General features: G+C 45.9%; 1 long non-coding RNA gene across 3 annotated transcripts; it reads left to right on the top strand.

The window, feature by feature from the left end:
* Positions 1–3,953: 3,953 nt before the first annotated feature.
* On the top strand, positions 3,954–18,468 carry LOC141146153 (uncharacterized). Of its 3 annotated transcripts, none has more exons than XR_012244734.1 (4): positions 3,954–4,122; positions 13,531–13,675; positions 17,941–18,179; positions 18,272–18,468. It is a non-coding gene; the product is annotated as an uncharacterized lncRNA (long non-coding RNA). The 3 variants fall into 3 exon arrangements; XR_012244733.1 differs by having other exon boundaries at positions 13,531–13,681; XR_012244735.1 differs by lacking the exon at positions 3,954–4,122 and adding an exon at positions 6,781–6,873 and having other exon boundaries at positions 13,531–13,681.
* Positions 18,469–20,228: the final 1,760 nt, after the last annotated feature.

The raw sequence follows: 20,228 nt of genomic DNA, 5'->3' as shown, positions 1-20,228 counted from the left end.
GAGCCCGCTGTAATGGGCAAAGATTGGGTCTGTTTGGTTGTACCACACACGCACCCCTCTTGCGTGTGTGGTATAGACTGAGTGATATGCCCAGCCAATCCAAGGCCAAGCTGTAGGCAGCCGTCTATATGTGTCTCAACAAGAACTATAATGTCTGCCATTTGTTTTTAATGTAGGATACGACGGCTATGTGTTTAACTTTGTCTCGTAATCCTCTAACATTCCAAGTCAAGAATTTCAGAGAGGCCATAGTATAGTGTGATGTAAATAACAGAGGAGTTTGATCATATAGTACCATAATGTCACACAAGAGGAGGTCATCACCCTATCAATGTAGGCAAGTCCTCCAGATAGTAAAGTATATAGAAATACACTGAACATTGTATTCTGTAAATGATAGCATTTGTATTGGTTGCATTGAACTTTTGATATAACAATCCCCCCTCCCTCACACCCAGCCCAACTGGTGTAGGCATGTTCCCATAAAAAAAAAAAAAACCCATTAACTTGCGTGTGAAGTGGGTCAAACATTTCATTCAAGTAAAACAGTAACATAGAGAAAACCTGGATCTGGGCCTTGAGTGAAAAAGGTTGGTGCGGTAATACCGATCTGGAATCAAACTTCATAGGGCATATTGTGGTAAGGCTTGTGTGGCATGGCGGGGCAGATTCCAAGGTGAATCTATACCTACGGTCCAGGACTCTCTGGTAGTGCAAGGGGGCGAAACTTCACTGAATAAGTCTTGCATATTGTAAGACTTCTGTGACTCTTAGTAGTAGTTCTCTGTTGGCAAAGGGGAATGTTTAATCTGTTTGTTTGCAGTGTACAGCCGTGTACTGTATATTGTAGGTTAATCATGTGCTTTCCTTTTGGTTTCTCGGCTCTCTAGCCAGGCGATGGTGTATTCAGGAATTTCAAATGGCGCGGTCATCGTCTTCTACGCAAAGGCGTGCAGGGAACAGCATTGAATATTTAAGGTTTTTGATGCATAGGTGTCTTTTGGCTTCAGTAAAACTTTGCTTGCGTTTTTGTACTTCAGTGGGTATATTGCCTTTCACTCGTGCCATGCATAGTGCTGCGTCACAATCTTTGTAATTCAGCAGTTTAGCAATAAGCGTACATGGAGGGGTACCCTGTGGCAGCTGTCTGGTGGGCATGCGGTGCGCTCTTCCAACAGAAAATGTGGCTGAAAAGGCCTCTCTGCCATACGTTGTGATCAGCAATTGTTCTAGGAATGTAGTTGGGTCTTTCCCCTCAGTCCCTTCTGGGGTACCAATAAAGCAAAGGTTGCACCTACGGAGCCTGTTCTCCATGTTGTCTTGTTCTGCAAGGAGTTGATTGATCTGCATGCGTTTGGATGAATTCTGTAATGGCGGGATCGCGTCCTCTACCTCCCCCAATCTGGTCTATGAGGTCTTACCAGCTCCTTGAGCTTATGAAGGTCCTGTCAAACCAGGGAGATATCCAACTTCTCCTCCTCAATTTTAGTCCTGAGAGTGGCTTGTAGTGCAGAGATGGCCTCCAATACCTTGTCCGTATCTGCTCCCCCCATCTCTCTCCCCTCCGTTGCGGTTCCGCCATCATCCTCCAGGTTGTCTTTCTCATTTCTGCGATATTTGTCCAGCTTGGCAGCCACATCTGACTTAGGTTTCATCGGAGCCATGGCTGGTATCAGTGGCGGCTGGTGCTTTGGGGGGCCGCAAACAAACTGAAAAATACTGAACCACCTCCCCCCCCATCAATTGCAGCCTCACTGTGCCCATCAAATGCAGCCATTGTGCCCATCAAATTCAGCCACTGTGCCTATCAATTGCAGCCATTGTGCCCATTAAACGCAGCCACTGTGCCCATCATATGCAGCCACTGTGCCCATCATATGCAGCCATTGTGCCTATAATATGCAGCCATGTGTGCCCATCATATGCAGCCACTGTGCCCATCATATGCAGCCACTTGCGCCCATCATATGCAGCCATTTGTGCCCATCATATGCAGCCATTGTGCCCATCAAACGCAGCCACTGTGCCCATCATATGCAGCCACTTGTGCTCATCAAATGCAGCCACTTGTGCCCATCATATGCAGCCACTTGTGCCCGTCAAATGCAGCCACTTGTGCCCGTCAAATGCAGCCACTGTTGTGCCCATCATATGCAGCCACTTGTGCGCATCAAATGCAGCCACTGTTGTGCCCATCATATGCAACCACCTGTCCTCATCATATGCAGCCACATGTGCCCATCAAATACAGTCAGTTGTGCCCATCATATGAAGCCACTTGTGCCCATCAAATTCAGCCACTTGTGCCCATCAAATGCAGCCACTGTTGTGCCCATCATATGCAGCCACTTGTGCCCATCATATGCAGCCACTTTTGCCCATCAAATGCAGCCACTTGTGCCCATCAAATGCAGCCACTTGTGCCCATCATATGCAGCCACTTGTGCCCATCAAATGGAGCCACTTGTGCCCATCATATGCAGCCACTTGTTCCCATCAAATGATGCCACTTGTGCCCATCATATGCAGCCACTTGTGCCCATCAAATGCAGCCACTTGGCAGCACAATCTAATCCAAACACCCCCCCCCCCCTGCGCACAGGCGGCTCTGACACTTAACGCGACCTCCGCTCTAGGCTCCAGCATGTGTCTCCGACTCTTCTGCCTCTCTTCCTAAGCGCCAGGCATCCAATAGGGTGGCCTGGCACTTTGGCCAGTCAGGAAACAGATCTGATTGGTGGGGAGGAAGGCTAGTGTGAAAATAGCGAAAATTAATTCACTATCGTCACACAATTGGGTGCACTCTCTGCGCTCCAAGCCAACCCTAATTTGAAGCCTATTAGAGCCTCTTCCACCCCCGCCAGAGGAATCCATGCGTCCGGCGTCCTGAAAGGTGCTGGGAGCATGGATGGGGGGGCAATGCCCGTTCGCCCACAGTGCACGGGCCGCCACTGGCTGGTATAAAGAAGAGGCAGGTGTAACAGGCTGGGTGAAGCTGGTGTCAGTATAGGGGATGAGCTCGGCACCAGGGGAGCATGTAGGCTGGGACTGGGTATGGACACTGAAGGAGGGTGTAGTAAAATGGCCGCCGTGTATGGCACCAGGGGTAGGGCCGCGACCGCTACTTGCCTCTGATGGAGCTGGATGCCCCTCTGGACACTGAGTCAGGGATAGCGCTCTGACAGGCCGGGGTGCTCTGGTAACAATGCGGGGCCGGAATCTGGCTGAAAGGTGATAGGGAGGCCTGCAAGATGGCCGCCGCTCATGAGTTGGGGCCTGGGGATCGTCTGCAGGCCGGTGCTCGATAGTGGACTGTGTAGGTTGTACAGAGCAGAGAGCGAATGGGGAGTCTCTCAGTAACTGGCAAGGAGAGATCCAGAAGACAGCAAGGCCGGGATGCAGTGCTGGCCGGAAGGCCAGGAGCAGCAAGATGGCCGCTAGCCTCCAGGATTAGGCCGAAGCCGCGGACTTTCCTAGATGCGACAGCTGTGTGGGAGAGCACCGCACCATTCAGGCCACTGTTCGGTCGGAAGCCTGTGGAGCCGTGGCAGGATATGTGCAGGGTCCTCAGGGGATTTCCCAGGCTTGTACAGGAGATTTTCGGAGTGCAGGAGTAATTAGAAAAGGAGTAATAGTCGGAGCTTAGGTCACACACGTCCTACTCCATGCTGCGTCAGGCCACGCCCCTTAATATAGGCAAATTTAATTAGGCTAAGCCAGAGCTGTGAATCTGGGTCAGGGTTCAGTGAGTCAGGGCTGAATGACTCATCCTGACAGCTCCTCTGGTGCCTCCTGCTGGTCAAGAATGTTTTAGAAACTTCCAGAGCTAGTGGGTGGAGTTTGGGAGGAGCTGCCTGGAAAATTTATGAGGACCTCAGCTAATCCCCAGTAAAGGGTTGGCAGGGGGTAGGGTTTACCTCATAAATAGACATGAGCCATGCCAGCAGGGGCAGTTGGGTGGGAGATGGAGATATAGTGCTGAGGAGGCTGTCGGTGGCCCTCTGGAGTACCCCCTAGTCTAGGGGAGGTGACCGTGAGCCAGGGTTTTGGTGCTGGAAGGATCCTGGTACAACACATGGAGGAAGCCCTTCCTGGAGGCACAAGAGCAAGAGAGAGGACAGTGTGAGTAGAGCAGCACTACTGGGGGCTAATAAGGGGGGGGGAGACTGCCATATAGCCATGTGCTTAAGTCTTCATCCCTTCCCTGGGAGATCTCCTGCAGAATCAGCTGGGTGGGCTGGTGAGAGTCAGTCTGAAAGACTGGAGAGGAGAGTAAGCCTGGAGGGCTAGTGAAAGGGGCAGCTGCAGCCAAGTGGGTTCAGGCAGTCCCTGAAGAGGTGGTGCTGGAGGAAAAGTACAAGCTGATCACTGTATTCTGCTACACAACAAGGGGCTTTGCATTCCTGCCTGCAAAGGGCCATTGCTTAAACCTGACTGTGCCTGTCAGATCCACTAACAGTGATCTAGCTAGAGACTGAAAGCATGTAAATAGCAGGAGAAGTGTCAAGGAGACTGTATATAGACTTTTTTATAGGAAGATGTCCCTAAAGTTGTTGAAGTTTTGTTGTTGAAGTCAAGTGGGCATCCCATAACCTCCCATCCCTATCCAAGTTCTTACCAATAAATAAAAAACAAAGTCACTGACTATTCTCTGTCTCTGGGGTGCCTGTGAAAATTCACTGTGCCTGGCTGTGCAGGGTGGTGGATCCCAGCTCATCTGCGACTCCTTAGGGGGTGCGCTACATAAATGTATATATGAAAAAAATGCAGCGCATGTGCATAAATATATAGTAAAAATGAATAAAGTTGTGAATTGGTGCTGGAAAAATATTAACAAGCCAAGCGTGAATTGAACATAATGTCCATAAATAAATGTGAATGTCCCCCTGCACAGGAAATGGGGGTACTCCAGGGGATGGTGGTAATCCGATAGTTGTCAGAAGTCACCTTGCATCATAAACTGACCTCTCAGCAGGACGAGCCAATAAGCAGAAATAAAAAAGAGGCTCTTACCAGATCCCGTGGATTCCCGTGTCAGCGACAGGGAATCGCATGCGCAGTGTGTCACCAAAGACGTGGAGTGGAAGGTCTGGACGCTCAGATCCTCTAGGCTGCGGTCTGGGTAGATCTCCAGGAACAACCAGACGGGTCCTCACAGGGGACGGCCAAGGCGTGGATCAGGAAGGTTCAAAAGACACTCGTGGAGCAGTTGGAGGCACTTGACCTCATAAAGTGGATGTAAAGACAAAAAAGATGTGCCTCCACATAGTGCAGGTAAAAGGGTGTTGTTATTGATAAAACAACCGTATACACATACAAGCGTGATCACGATAAATAAAAACAAGTGGGCATCGTGGAGAGTGGTGTATGGGCCCACTATGTGGAGGCACATCTTTTTTGTCTTTACATCCACTTTATGAGGTCAAGTGCCTCCAACTGCTCCACAAGTGTCTTTTGGACCTTCCTGATCCACGCCTTAGCCGTCCCCTGTGAGGACCCGTCTGGTTGTTCCTGGAGATCTACGCAGACCGCAGCCTAGAGGATCTGAGCGTCCAGACCTTCCACTCCACGTCTTTGGTGACACACTGCGCATGCGATTCCCTGTTGCTGACATGGGTATCCACAGGATCTAGTAAGAGCCTCTTTTTTATTTCTGCTTAATGGCTCGTCCTGCTGAGAGGTCGGTTTATGATGCAAGGTGACTTCTGACAACTATCGGATTACCACCATCCCCTGGAGGACCCCCATTTCCTGTGCAGTGGGACATTCACATTTATTTACGGACATTATGTTCAATTCACCCTTGGCTTGTTAATATTTTTCCAGCACCAATTCACAACTTTATTCATTTTTACTATATATTTATGCACATGCGCTGCATTTTTATCATATATAAGTTTACTGTTTTTGTCAGACTGTATGCAGCAGCTCCTATTTGCCTTACCAGTTAGCGCGGTGTTTCACATTAATTTTGATACATAAATGTATACCCCACCCCTAATTAACCACTTGTCTACCAAGGTACATTTATAAATGGCACGGTAGACAAGTGGTTAATTCAAGCTCACAGCTGTTGCTGTACCAGATTGGTACCAGGTTTAAGAACTGGCAAAGGACTTTTTACCCCATTAAAAGAAAGGACCATAACCAGAGATCAGAGATTCTCACCTTTCCCTACTCCATCTTAACTAAAAGAACACGTTTTGGTTGGAATTAGGCTTCAACTCAGACTGAAGACTTTTCATTGGTATGGGTATCATCTGCTTTCCTTTCTCTGTATGCCATAGGCCTAGAATAGTGTGTTCATAGAGAATTCAAATGATGCAAATATCCGTATAGTTCTAATGTTGTCCCGTCACCATCCTCTTATTATATTTATTTTATTAAGAATGAAATGTTTCGAAATTTTGAAGATGTTAAAATATTCTGCTTTTTTGCTAAACGTTTCTTCCAAGGATATCTCACACTTCTGTGTGGTTGGAAAATACAAGAGTTGTTGTGCCATCTGGTGGCTAAAAGTGATAATGGGACTTTGTGTTGGTACCCTTGTGAACTTTTGTACACTTCAGACACTATTCAAGTTACAATCCTATTTGGGTTTGAAAACTTTTGATGGCTCTTTAGTTAATTTCTAACTGAGAACATTTACACATAACACATCACATCAGACATAACAATATGACGACTGACAGGTAAGTAAATAACATTGATTACCTTGTTATACTGGCATCTGAAAGTGGATGGGATATACAGTATTAGGCAGCAAGTGAATATGTTGTCTCTGAAGTTGATGTGTTGGAAGCAGAAAAAAATGGGCAAGCACAAGGATTTGAGCAACTTTGACACACCAAACTGTAATGGCTAGATGACTGGGTAAGAGCATTTCCAAAACTGCAGTTCTTGTGGGATGTTCCTGGCCTGCAGTGGTCAGGACCTACTAAAAGTTGTCCAAGGTATGAAACTGGTAAACCAGCCACAGGGTCATGGGTGGCCAAAGCTCACTGATGCATGTGGGGAGCGAAGGTTGGCCCATGTAGTTTGATCCAAAAGGAGAGCTACTACTAGGGTTGCCACCTGTCTGGTTTTGACCCGAACAGTCTGGGTTTTGACACATGTGCCCGGGTTTCCACCAGCTGGAAACCCGGGCACACATTCCACCATCCTCTGGCCAGTGGTAGCCGGATCTCTGTCCCTGGCCGCAACATCTAGAGGGGCTGCGTGCATAATTTCGTGCCTGCTATCACTGTCACACAGCGGTGTGCTCTGAGCCAGTGGGTGCCCTGTGATTGGCCAAACGGGCTATGTGCGGGGCAGGCTGGGTGGCAGACATGGAGGTCTGTGAATGGCCCTGCAGAGCTGGTGCTGGTCACGGTTGGGGGCGGGGGTGGGGCTGGACTGTGGATTCGATAATCGCGCCTGCTTGCTCCCGGTGTCCTGCCTCACAATGTGTGTCTCCTGAGGTCTCATCTGCTCTGTCAGCTTACCCCCCTCCTCTGTGTCACCCCCCTCCTCTGTGTCACCCCCTCCTCTCTGTCACCCCCCTCCTCTCTGTCACCCCCTCCTCTCTGTCACCCCCCTCCTCTCTGTCACCCCCTCCTCTGTGTCAGACCCCTCCTCTGTGTCCGCTCCCCCTCCTCTGTGTCAGCCCCCCTCCTCTGTGTCCGCTCCCCCTCCTCTGTGTCCGCTCCCCTCCTCTGTGTCAGCTCCCCTCCTCTGTGTCAGCCCCCCTCCTCTGTGTCAGCTCCCCTCCTCTGTGTCAGCCCCCCTCCTCTGTGTCAGCTCCCCTCCTCTGTGTCAGCTCCCCTCCTCTGTGTCAGCCCCCCTCCTCTGTGTCCGCTCCCCCTCCTCTGTGTCAGCTCCCCTCCTCTGTGTCAGCCCCCCTCCTCTGTGTCCGCTCCCCCTCCTCTGTGTCAGCTCCCCCTCCTCTGTGTCCGATCCCCCTCCTCTGTGTCAGCTCCCCTCCTCTGTGTCCGCTCCCCTCCTCTGTGTCAGCCCCCCTCCTCTGTGTCCGCTCCCCCTCCTCTGTGTCAGCTCCCCTCCTCTGTGTCAGCCCCCCTCCTCTGTGTCCGCTCCCCCTCCTCTGTGTCCGCTCCCCCTTCTCTGTGTCAGCTCCCTCCTCTGTGTCCGCTCCCCCTCCTCTGTGTCAGCTCCTTCCTCTGTGTCAGCTCCCCTCCTCTGTGTCAGCTCCCCCTCCTCTGTGTCAGCTCCCCTCCTCTGTGTCAGCTCCCCTCCTCTGTGTCAGCTCCCCCTCCTCTGTGTCAGCTCCCCTCCTCTGTGTCAGCTCCCCCTCCTCTGTGTCAGCTCCCCTCCTCTGTGTCAGCTCCCCTCCTCTGTGTCAGCTCCCCCTCCTCTGTGTCAGCTCCCCTCCTCTGTGTCAGCTCCCCTCCTCTGTGTCAGCTCCCCCTCCTCTGTGTCAGCTCCCCTCCTCTGTGTCCGCTCCCCCTCCTCTGTCTCAGCTCCCCTCCTCTGTGTCAGCCCCCCTCCTCTGTGTCAGCTCCCCTTCCTCTATGTCAGCTCCCCTCCTCTGTGTCAGCTCCCCTTCCTCTATGTCAGCTCCCCTCCTCTGTGTCAGCCCCTTCCTCTGTGTCAGCCCCCCTTCTCTGTGTCACCCCCCTCCTCTGTGTCACCCCCTCCTCTGTGTCACCCCCTCCTCTGTGTCACCCCCTCCTCTGTGTCAGCTCCCCTTCCTCTATGTCAGCTCCCCTCCTCTGTGTCCGCTCCCCTCCCCTGTGTCAGCCCCTTCCTCTGTGTCAGCTCCCCTCCTCTGTGTCAGCCCCTTCCTCTGTGTCAGCCCCCCTTCTCTGTGTCACCCCCCTCCTCTGTGTCACCCCCTCCTCTGTGTCACCCCCTCCTCTGTGTCACCCCCTCCTCTGTGTCAGCTCCCCTTCCTCTATGTCAGCTCCCCTCCTCTGTGTCCGCTCCCCTCCCCTGTGTCAGCCCCTTCCTCTGTGTCAGCTCCCCTCCTCTGTGTCACCCCCTTCCTCTGTGTCCGCCCCCCTTCCTCTGTGTCACCCCCCTCCTCTGTGTCACCCCCTCCTCTGTGTCACCCCCCTCCTCTGTGTCACCCCCTCCTCTGTGTCAGCTCCCCCTCCTCTGTGTCACCCCCTCCTCTGTGTCACCCCCTCCTCTGTGTCAGCTCCCCTCCTCTGTGTCACCCCCTCCTCTGTGTCACCCCCTCCTCTGTGTCAGCTCCCCCTCCTCTGTGTCACCCCCTCCTCTGTGTCAGCTCCCCTCCTCTGTGTCAGCTCCCCTTCATCTGTGTCAGCTCCCCTCCTCTGTGACCTCCCTCCTCCCACCTTTTTCCCTCCTCAGGGGATCGGGCCCCATGAGGATGGCTGTATGGGACCCCAATAATTGCTAACAGCAGCCCTGTGAGTGAGTGCACCAGTTTGGATGTGTCCTGAATCCTGTGTCTTGCCGACACACTTCTCCCCAAGGCTCCCCACACAATGGAAGGAAGGAAAACAGCACTACAATAGAGGAGCTCCTCCCCCAAACTCCAGCTCCCACACTTCCTGGCTAGAAGTGGCTCTCGGTAAGGCAGTCTAATGGGGATCTTTCAGGGCAGGGGACACTGATGGGTGGGTTCCCTGATCTAATTGAGGGGGGACCGATATAAGGGAAGGGGAGACTGTGGGGAGGGCGGTGGACGTTATCAGTAGGGCAGTGGACGGTGTCAGTAGGGCAATGGACAGTGTCAGTAGGGCAGTGGATGGTACCAGTAGTTACCATCCACGCTAAGCGTGACGCATCATTGCTCTCCTCCAGGTCTTTAAAATCCTATAGTGTATACCACAAAAACATTTGCCATGTGCCACTAAAGTGTTCGGGTTTGGCTTGAGGAAAACCCTAGCTACTACTGTAGCTCAAATTGCTGAAAAAGTTAATATAGGTTTCAGAACAAACGGTGCATTGTAGTTTGTTGCGTTTGAGGCTGCATGGAGGCAGACTGGTCAGGGTTCCCATGCTGACCTGTGTCCACACCTAAAAGCGCCTACAATGAACAAGTGAGCATAAGAACTGGACCACAGAGCAATGGAAGAAGATGGCCTGGTTTGATGAATTTAGAAATAGTTTGAAGAACACAGCAGCAAGTTTGAGGTGTTGATGTGGCCTCCAAATTCTCCAGATCTCAATCCAATTGAGCATCTGTGGGATGTGCTGAAAAAACAAGTCCAATCCATGCAGGTCCCATCTTGAAACTTACAGGAAGGATCTGCTACTAATGGCTTGGTACCAACAACATACCTTCACATGTCTAGTGATGTCTAGGCCAGTGGCGGCTGCTCCATGCGTCTGGCCCCCTGATCTACATACAGAGCACAGGACCATGGATTCCGGTGGGGGGCGGTGTAGTTTTTTTGAAGCACGTGATTAGAGCCAGAGGCTCTAATAGGCTTTAAAAAAAGGGTAGGCGGCTTGGGGCGCAGAGCACTGCGCCATGAGCACAACCACTTGTGTGGCAATAGCGAATGAATATTCTCTATTGATACACTGATCCTCCCAGCCAATCAGGAAGCCCCTATTGGCCAGGGAGTCTTAGGACCACTTGTGTTTCAGGACACACTTTCTGTTCCTGTGCGGCCGGGAGGAGAATGTCCCACTGTGTGCTTGCCGGAGCGGCCCGGCTCTTCCTTCCCCCTACGGCAAGGTAAGGCACATTTACAGTGTCTGGGGGGGGGGTAGCGGGCAATCGTCGCCTTTTGTCTCCCGCTGTGGGGAGAGGCTGGGTGGCCACTTGTCTCCCCCGGGGATGGGGGGGGTTGCTGGCTGGGTGATCGTCGCAGTTCGTCTCTGGGGGGGGTGATGTTAGCTTGTGCCCCAAGTGCCTTAAACACTGGCTGAATGTTCAATAAAAACTGGCTGCTGTTGGCCGGCATTCGGCTTGTGTGTACGGGGGGCTTTAGCGCACCATATTTTTGCAAGATTTGTATCTGCCTACATTTGTCCAGTAAGCTAGATTTTGGGTTGGTAGTCCCTGAAGTGGTCGATAGCGGTATTGCAGGCTGTGATAACTACAAGGACTCTTGCACACTAAATAACTTATATGTTTTTGAATATAAATGCATTGTTGTCTATGGAACAATGTACATAGCTGCATATACATAACATCAATAATACAGCTATAAGTACAGAGCTGTAAAACAAAAATAGAAAATGTTACGTTTGCGTGCAGTAATTTACACGTATATGTGTGTTTATGTGAGTATACACATGTACTGTATACGCATGTAAACATGCGTATAATGCAACATGGGCAATAAAGAAGCATTTTACACGTGCATAAGCAGACCCATTTTAACGCAAGTTTACACAATGTCTTTACGGATTGTTCTTCTCAGGAACTTTCTGTCAACATGATCCTGAGGATAAACATCAGTAAATTATTACATCCCCGTGCAACTGGCCTATCGGCTGGTTTTGCTTTCCCATAATAAGCTCTCACCTCATTCCTCCTCAACCAAACAAGATGCATCTTCTAGTCAGCGAGTTGCCATGGGTGTGCATCCTTGATATAGTTGCTTCTTCCAATCTGTATACATCAAGCCCCTTGTCCTTTCATATGAGGATACAAACGTTCCAATCAGCATTGTAAACTCCACAAAGTAAGTAGACACAAGTACATAATCTGATAAAATTCTGTCTGGAATTCACCAGGCCTTTCCCACCGCACTTCAACATGTCAAAACACTACTACCATTACACTGAACAGGCATGCCATCAGCCAGAGACAGGGAAACACAGCGATACGCTTGGACTTCGTCAAGATATTTTTACTCAGTAAAATAAATTGCATTACAAAATCTATGTGTATGTTGTGAATGTGCCAATATATACAGATACAATGGTAACTCCTGGTTTTAAGACAAGGGAGGAAGTGCAGCTTAAACATTACCAATCTGCAAAGAGGACCTGTCTAATGGGTTTCTAGTTCCAAAACATAGTTTACATATATTTGTAAATATATTTGAAATTTGTACTGTGGCTTTAAGGTGCCTATGTAGCATGATGGGCAACACTATATATTATAACAATGATGACTTTTTTAGATGGAGATCAAAGTTCCCTGAGGAAGCAGAGTAAATCTGTGAAACGAGTTGGAACTGATCACCAGAAATTTCCATGGATCCATTTTTTTATATTTATTGAAAACCATGTTGTGTGTTTAGTGGATCATTTTAAAGGTTATGAATAGAGAGTAGCCCCCAAAGAAAGTAATATGGGACTTTAAGGGCAACTAACAAATATCAGAATATGAGAAAATGAGAAGGATCATGTAAATACAGTTCCTCCAGTATTGAGCCCGACACGTTTCAGGACAGGTATAGAGTCCTTTCTTCAGGGGCATTCCATGTGAAGTATTACTGCTATACAACATTCTACAATAAAACACAATTACAAATCAAAATCAGGAATAAAGGAATTCTATACCGTCCTGAAACGCGTCGGCCTTAATACTAAAAGAACTGTATTTACATGAACCTATTCTGCTCTTTGTTTTTATGTATTCGATTTATGGTGATGTATGTACCACACCTTTTATACAAATAAATTAATTTCTATTTTCTCATATTCTGATATTTGTTAGTTCCCCCTAAAGTACCATAGTACTTTCATTGGGGGGTACTCTCTATTCATGATTATATCGGGATGTTGGCAACCTCTGGGTTTACTTGGGTGGATTTTTACAATTATTCAATTTAGGGTAGTATATACCCACTAACTTGACCCCTTTTTCGTATTACTTCTTTCCAGGGTTATATTTAATCCTTGGACTATATATATATATATATCTAATATAATATTAATTAAAATCTTTTCTTCTTCTATTATTATTTATTTTTCTATGTTTTGTTATATATATTTGCTGTAGGATATCGCTAGGGACACTGTTGCAATTTATATCATGTTCCGGGGACAGGAATGGGAGGCCCTTATGGCGGGCTACTACATGAGCCATGACAAAAGAGTCCTCTCAAACGGAGGTACTATCACTTTTCGCACAATTAAGAAAAGTAGTAGAGAAAAAGGCAGCCTGCTTCTGGCACATAGAGAGCTTTGAAAGGTAGATTAGAGAGAATATGAACCCTTTTGGTCTGAGGATACAAATGTTCCCAATTTTGGAAGATATCGATACGACTTTCAAACAAAAATGGGAAAATAACTTACAAAGTTGTACCATGGTGATGATGAAACTCCCTAATTAGGAGTATTAGAAACGCAATATCACCATGGACAAAAAAATAGATTTGATTTACATTAAGTTACAGTACTTTAAAAAAAACTGTCTACTTTCAATGAACAAGAGGAAAGGGTTAAAAATCACTTAGATGTATTTACCCAAGAGACTCTTGCAACCAAAGAGAAAAATTCTCGAAAGATCATAGCGCTTTCCAAGAGGGTAATGCATATAAATGGCATCAGACTAATAGACCATTTCCTCAGAAAAATAGACAAAGAAATCAGAATTATAATGAAAAAGGACCAAATTCTACTATTAACTCATCAGCCTCTTCTTCTTTCTCACAGAATTCACAGTGAACTCATAGAAAGAGCCAAAAGACAAAACATCCATGCTCGGGTGATGATGTATTACAAAAGAAACATATGATTGAACCTATATCATCACAGCAACACTCTACACCTTCCACTCTTGGAATTACTTCTAACTTGGGTAAAGGTAACTCACGTGGTGTATAAGGATTTTGTTCGGAAGGGCCTCTGGATGATGGTTTATCTACCTCTACTGACATGGGGGACATCTTCTTCACATGATACACTCACTACTACTAGAATACGAGATGACAATTTTTTATTGCATCGCTCAGAAAAAATTCACGACACATAGGAAATTTTGAAGATACTGATATAGCATTGGAAAACTCTTACACTTTGAACATCATTAATTTGTCTAATTATGAATTATCAACAGCAGAAATATCTGTTCTTTGTAAGGGGTTAAACTTCTGCCCAGACTCAAACATGAACACCTTTGATATAATTAAAGATGTTCAATTTTTCGCAAGGCGACTCTTCTTCAAAAAACAGTAAATCACAAACACTCGATACGGCACAAATGGACGAGACACTGGATAATCTACTTAGCCTATTAGAGAAATCAGACCCTATAGATTTAATCGATACTGTGGCTATCAAAGCCTTGTTAAATCAGCACGTTGATACAAAAAATTAACCTGTAACGTGTTCCTTTACTTTCAAAAAGCAATATGATAAATCCCCCCCCCCGTCGGATAATCCAAACTTGGCAGCTTTTGTCAATCTTGTGAGCGCAGATATTAAAATCAGATCAGAAAGTAATCTAACTAAGGAGGAAAAGATGGCATTGCAATCTCTCAAAGACCAACTTGGATTGACTATAAAACCAGCAGACAAGGAGGGGGATATAGTAATAATGACAAACGACCAAAATCAAACAATGTGTAATAAGATTCTCCAGAATCAAGCTTGGTATAGGAAAATCTCGAAAGGTACCATTGACAAATTCAATAAAAACTTCTGTGCTCTAGTCGATGAGGCATATGCAAATGGAGCGATAGATAAAGACACTTGGGATTTTATACGTACAAAATACCCCACGATTCCGACTTTCCATAGATTGCTGAAAATACACAAGGATTTGCAAACACCACCAGGAAGACCAATTATTTCAGGGGTGGGAAACATTACATAAAATTCGAGCAAATTTATTGTTGCCCATTTTTAGACCGTACGTAATGAACCTCCCTTCCTATAGTATATCAAGGATACAATACATCTGTTTAAAATTTAGAGGGCATACACCTTACCCCTGATACATTACTTGTGGCTATAGACGTTGAGGCACTCTATAGCTCGATTCCCCACCATCTAGGAATCGTGGCGATAAAACACATACTATCACAATCTCATAAGGATGACTGGAAAATTTGGCAATTTATTATCTCATCATTAGAGTTTATTTTGTCACATAACAGTTTTTCCTTTGATGGCTCCCATTTCCTCCAGATGCAGGGGGTAGCGATGGGGACTTATTGTGCCCCGTCCTATGCCAACCTGTACCAGGGGGAGTGGGAGCGCTCCCTCCTAGATGATGAAGATTTGTCTACATTAATGAGCCATATTACAACATGGTATCGCGCTACATTGATGATATCTTCATCATCTGGGAGGGATCTGTTGATACGCTCAATACATATCATGTTAGCTCAATAAAAATGATTTCAATTTGAACTTCACCATGTCCTTTAGCAAGGGTATGATTACTTTTTTGGATGTTAAAATCTCAAAAAATATGGATGGTACTCTCTCCAGTGTTTTATTTAGAAAGGCCACTGCAGGGAATACCATCCTACAAGCATCTAGTGCACACCCTCAGCCTCTTATACAATCAATCCCTTACAGCCAGTATCTGAGGCTAAGGAGGAACTGTGCGACAGAGACCTCTTTCCTCACAGAAGCGAACCTCTTAAAGATAAGACTTCTAAACCGAGGGTATTCGCTCAAATGCCTCAAAAAAGCCTTTAGGAGTGCAAATGTTCAGTCCAGGAGTAGCCTCCTTTTCTCTACAAATGACAAAAGATGTACCTAACAACAAACAACTCGGATTATAACAAAATACAACAACCAACATAAATTATTAGGAAGACATTGGAAAGGCATTGGAACATACTTATGATCGATCCGACCTTGAGTCCTCACATATCACAACATCCAACAATCACCTATCGTAGAACAAAATACATCAAAGACCAGCTAGTTCAAAGTGAGTTTGTAGGCCTATTTAGATCAGATCCGTGTAAAAATGTAGGTACATTCACATGCGGTGGATGTACCACCTGTCGGCATATGAATACCAAATCGGGTAAATTATTACCTACCTTTTAAACCTCAGCACTTTGCCAATTGCAAAACGTTGGGGGTGGTATATTTGCTTGCTTGCCAGTGTGGAAGTTTTTACATTGGCAAGACCAAGTTGGAATTTTGCAAACGTGCAAGACGCCATATTACCAGCATGCTGACAGCCAACTCGGAGCTCCCTCTGGGGAGACATGTTGGCGGTTATCATGCTGGAGTATGTCCTAGTTTTCAATTTTTAATCCTAGATTGTATCCATCCTAATATGAGAGGAAGAGATTGGAACAAACTCTTCCTGCAGCGGAAGCCCGCTGAATCATGGAACTTAACGCCACCCATCCACCTGGCTTAAACACCCAACTAAGCTATAGGCCATTTTTGGAAGGGTTGGAATCAGGTATTTGTGAGAAGGATCACTGATTGAGGGTTCTTGGTTTGGGTACGATGGATATTTTATACACTGGACCTTATCATGTTGCCTATTTGCAACATGTGTATTTGTTATATATGTTGTTTATTCTTGTCTTATAGTCTTCTTTTTGATGTAATTTTAATATACAGTATGAGACTTTATTTCATGGTTCTATGTGGTGGTTCTATAATCTCTTTAAGCAAAGCCTGGAAGTAGACGATCGATCATCTGACTGCACATGAATCCTCCTTTAGGTGGTACTCACTGATGTGCTTGGGAAGTTGATGTGCTCAGCTCCCATGAATGCATGGGTATCCTAGTGTATTGGATGTTTCTCATTCTGTGACCCCTGTTTTTGTGGCCATCTTAGTAAGTCTGTGTCTTTGTGCACAGATGTCATCTATTCCTTCCATGTCTATTAGTCACAGCTGTATGTTTTTGTGTTGTTCTCTATTATTTAGGGAACACATAGCACAGTGTTTGACACGGGCATTGGATTAATTTCCAAATTTGGCACGATACGGGCATGCTAGTTGCAGTAATGCTTTTCCTTATGTGTAAGCATTGGGATGGTGTGTGCGTGCGGTCCCTGTCTTGGATCATGGATTGCGCTGTCTGGAGCGTGTTCCTATGGGCTTCCCCTTCCTCCCCTTGTTTCTAGAGAGGTGGGGTGGAGCGTTGTGCGAGGCTTGTGTGTGTCTTCTGACTCGGAGACCATTGCTGGTAACGCCCCCCCGTGTGTTGGTGGTCATGTGTGGGGAGGTGGGTGCTCGGCGCGCTTTGAAGGTTGTGGGGGCAGTCGTGTTGATGTGCCGCCCCACCTCCTTTCTTGTCACATTTGTTGCCTCCTTGTTTATACTTTGCATGACACATCGGCGGCTACGCCCCCGCCGACGCCGCACATAGTGGTACTCCCTGCCTTGCACAAAACACACACCCCTGTATGACTCTGCACAAAGATCCACCATCTAGTGCGCATGTGCGGGCGTCTCTTTGAGAGATAAAAGGAGGAATCTCCATTCCTCCCATCTGCTTCCACCCACACTACAGGGTAAATGTTCACCTTGGACCTGGCCAGATATCGTTCCTGTTTACAAGAGGTTAGTGTGCAGTTATTACACCTAGTGGATGGCTGCTGTTGTTAGGATTTGTGTGCACTGATTGATGTGATTTGATCCATTTTATACATATCTGGTGGATATAGCCATTCACAAAGAGGTATATACTCTACATTATTGGTCTACACATAGTAATGATATTTTCTTCTATGTGACGGCCTTTTGTTGTATTTATGTTCATATACCCTACTTTGGGAAATACCTCAGTTGTTTAAAGCTATAACTCTTCTCAAAATTGGAAATGCTATGGAGGGGTTCTCTGCCCAATTGCTGGTGTTGTCTTATTATGATAATAACTGGTGTGGATACTGAGACCTTATCTGGGGAGCTGAGGCTGTCCGTTGTCTCACTTGGACGGCTATGAGTACAAGGTATTAAAACCAGCATAATGTCTTTCCCCATTTAAATGCCATACCACCGACTGCAATAAAATATATAAAAACTGAACTTATTTTGTTCTAACAATAATATTATTGTTAAATACATTACTTAATTTGTCACCCTTAAACCATATGTACAGTCATGTTTTTACAAAAAAATCTGTTCTTTCTACAGAAACATTTTTGTTCCTTGCGGCATCCAGTATTACTACCAGTAAAATCATCAGTACCATTTAAGTCTGCGATTTGAAAATATGGCCTCCCACTTATTCAAACTCACATGATGTCCGTAAACATTCCAACTGAGGTGATGACTGTCCCAGGTCTTCAAGGTTTCCCTGTAACATTTGAGCCCTTTCCTACCTCTGGCTCTGTATCAGGTGGTACTCATAGTGCAGACCACACTTTGGATCGGTATGTTTTTCCAGACTTTGCTTCAATGATGCTCCTGTATAATACCTTTATCCCTGATCCTAATTTTGATTTGTAATTGTGTTTTATTGTAGAATGTTGTATAGCAGTAATACTTCACATGGAATTCCCCTGAAGAAAGGGCTCTATACCGGTCTTGAAACGCGTCGGGCTCAGTATTGAAGGAATTTTATTTACATGATCCTATTCTGCTCTTTGTTTTTATGTATTCGATTTATGGTGATGTGTGCACCACACCTTTTATACAAATAAACACATTTCTATTTTCTCATATTCTGATATTTGTTAGTTGCCCTTAAAGTCCCATAGTACTTTCATTGGGGGGTACTCTCTATTCATGATTCCTTATATTGGGATGTTGGCAACCTCTGGGTCTACTTGGGTGGATTTCTACAATTTTAAAGGTTATGTTGTCATGTGGAAAACTACTGTACATCAATTTTATCTATTTTGCAATAAAGTGGAAGTAATTTTATACTAGTGTCTAATGTTTTGCCTTACAGACAAATACACATCCTTAAACGTTCTACATGAAAAAATGGGAGGCTCTGTCCCCTAGATGTTCTTTTTTCTTTGTTTATGCTCTTTTGTTCTGCTAAAAGATAAAAAAAAAGCCTCTGAGGAAGAACAAGTTTTGAAATGCATTTGGCTTTGGGTTCAATCGATTCTGGGTTTTTAAAGGCTTTAAAATCATTCCCCAGGTTGGGGGCAAATACAACCCATGATAAGGTTTATGTACACCATTTTTATAATTATGTTTTCAGAGATACTATATGGATCAAATCAGATGGCCTGATAGATATGTTTTAGCACTTTTTGAATAAAGAATATATATTTTATGTATACCTGCGTGGTTAAGTTGGTACTCTATTAAGCCCCTGCCACCCGCACAACCAATTGATGGTTTCCTTTTTGTTTGCAAGTGTTTGCTTGGGGTTAGCAATCTCGGAGCGCCTTTATGTGTTATAGTCTGTGGATCGTTGAGTGTTTTTTAACTTTTGAAATGTTAAAGTATAACTAAAGGCAAAACTTTTTTCATTATGGATTATGGAGTAAGAGAGAGTTAGAACCCCTGTCAGTTTTTTGGGTTTTTTTTGCCGTCTGTGTCTCATTGGGGATTTTCTCTTCACTTCCTGTCCCATAGCCAAAACAGGGAGTAAGTGGGGAGATCCCTCCATCAGTTCCCATCAATGCAGCCTCACCAGTGCCCATCAATGCAGCCTCATCAGTGCCCATCAGTACAGCCTATCAGTGCCCATCAGAGCGACCTCCTCAGTGCCCATCAGTACAGCCTATCAGTGCCCATCAGGGCAACCTCCTCAGTGCCCATCAGTACAGCCTATCAGTGCCCATCAGTGCAACCTCCTCATTGCCCATCAGTACAACCTCCTCAGTGCCCAGCTGTACAGCCTATCAGTGCCCACCAGTGCAGCCTCATCAGTGCACATAAGTGCAGCCTCATCAGTTCCCATCAGTAAAGCCTATCAGTGCCCATCAGTGCAGCCTCATCAGTCCACATCAGCTCAGCCTATCAGTGCCCATCAGGGCACCTTGATCAGTGAAAAAGAAAAAATACTTATTTGCAAAATTTTATAACAAAAAACTTTTGGGTTGTTTTTTTTTTTTCATTATATATATATATATATATATATATATATATATATATATATATATTGTTAGGAGGAAAAAAACAAGTGGTGATTAAATACCACCAAAAGAAAGTTCTATATGTCTAAAAGAAAATGATAAAAAAAGTCACATGGGTACAGTGTTGCATGACCGCGCAATTGTCATTCAAAGTTTGCCAGCATTGAAAGCTGAAAATTGGCCTAGGCAGGAAGGGGGTAAAAATGGTTAAAATGACAATTGTTTATGAAACATGGTACATTAGGAAACATGCCATCATTCAGTTTGAGTTTACTTCTACTTTAGCGGTTGTGAACCACAACTTATCTAAAATTTGGCCGTACTGGTCAACATGCTCTCTTTCTCTCTTTAAGATCCTAAATGCAAACTAAGGATTATTATTAT

Source organism: Aquarana catesbeiana, linkage group LG05 (genome assembly GCF_042186555.1).
Source record: "Aquarana catesbeiana isolate 2022-GZ linkage group LG05, ASM4218655v1, whole genome shotgun sequence".
Taxonomy (NCBI): domain Eukaryota; kingdom Metazoa; phylum Chordata; class Amphibia; order Anura; family Ranidae; genus Aquarana; species Aquarana catesbeiana.
Note: the sequence above shows the minus strand (reverse complement) of the source record. Positions and strands in the feature narration are given on the sequence as shown.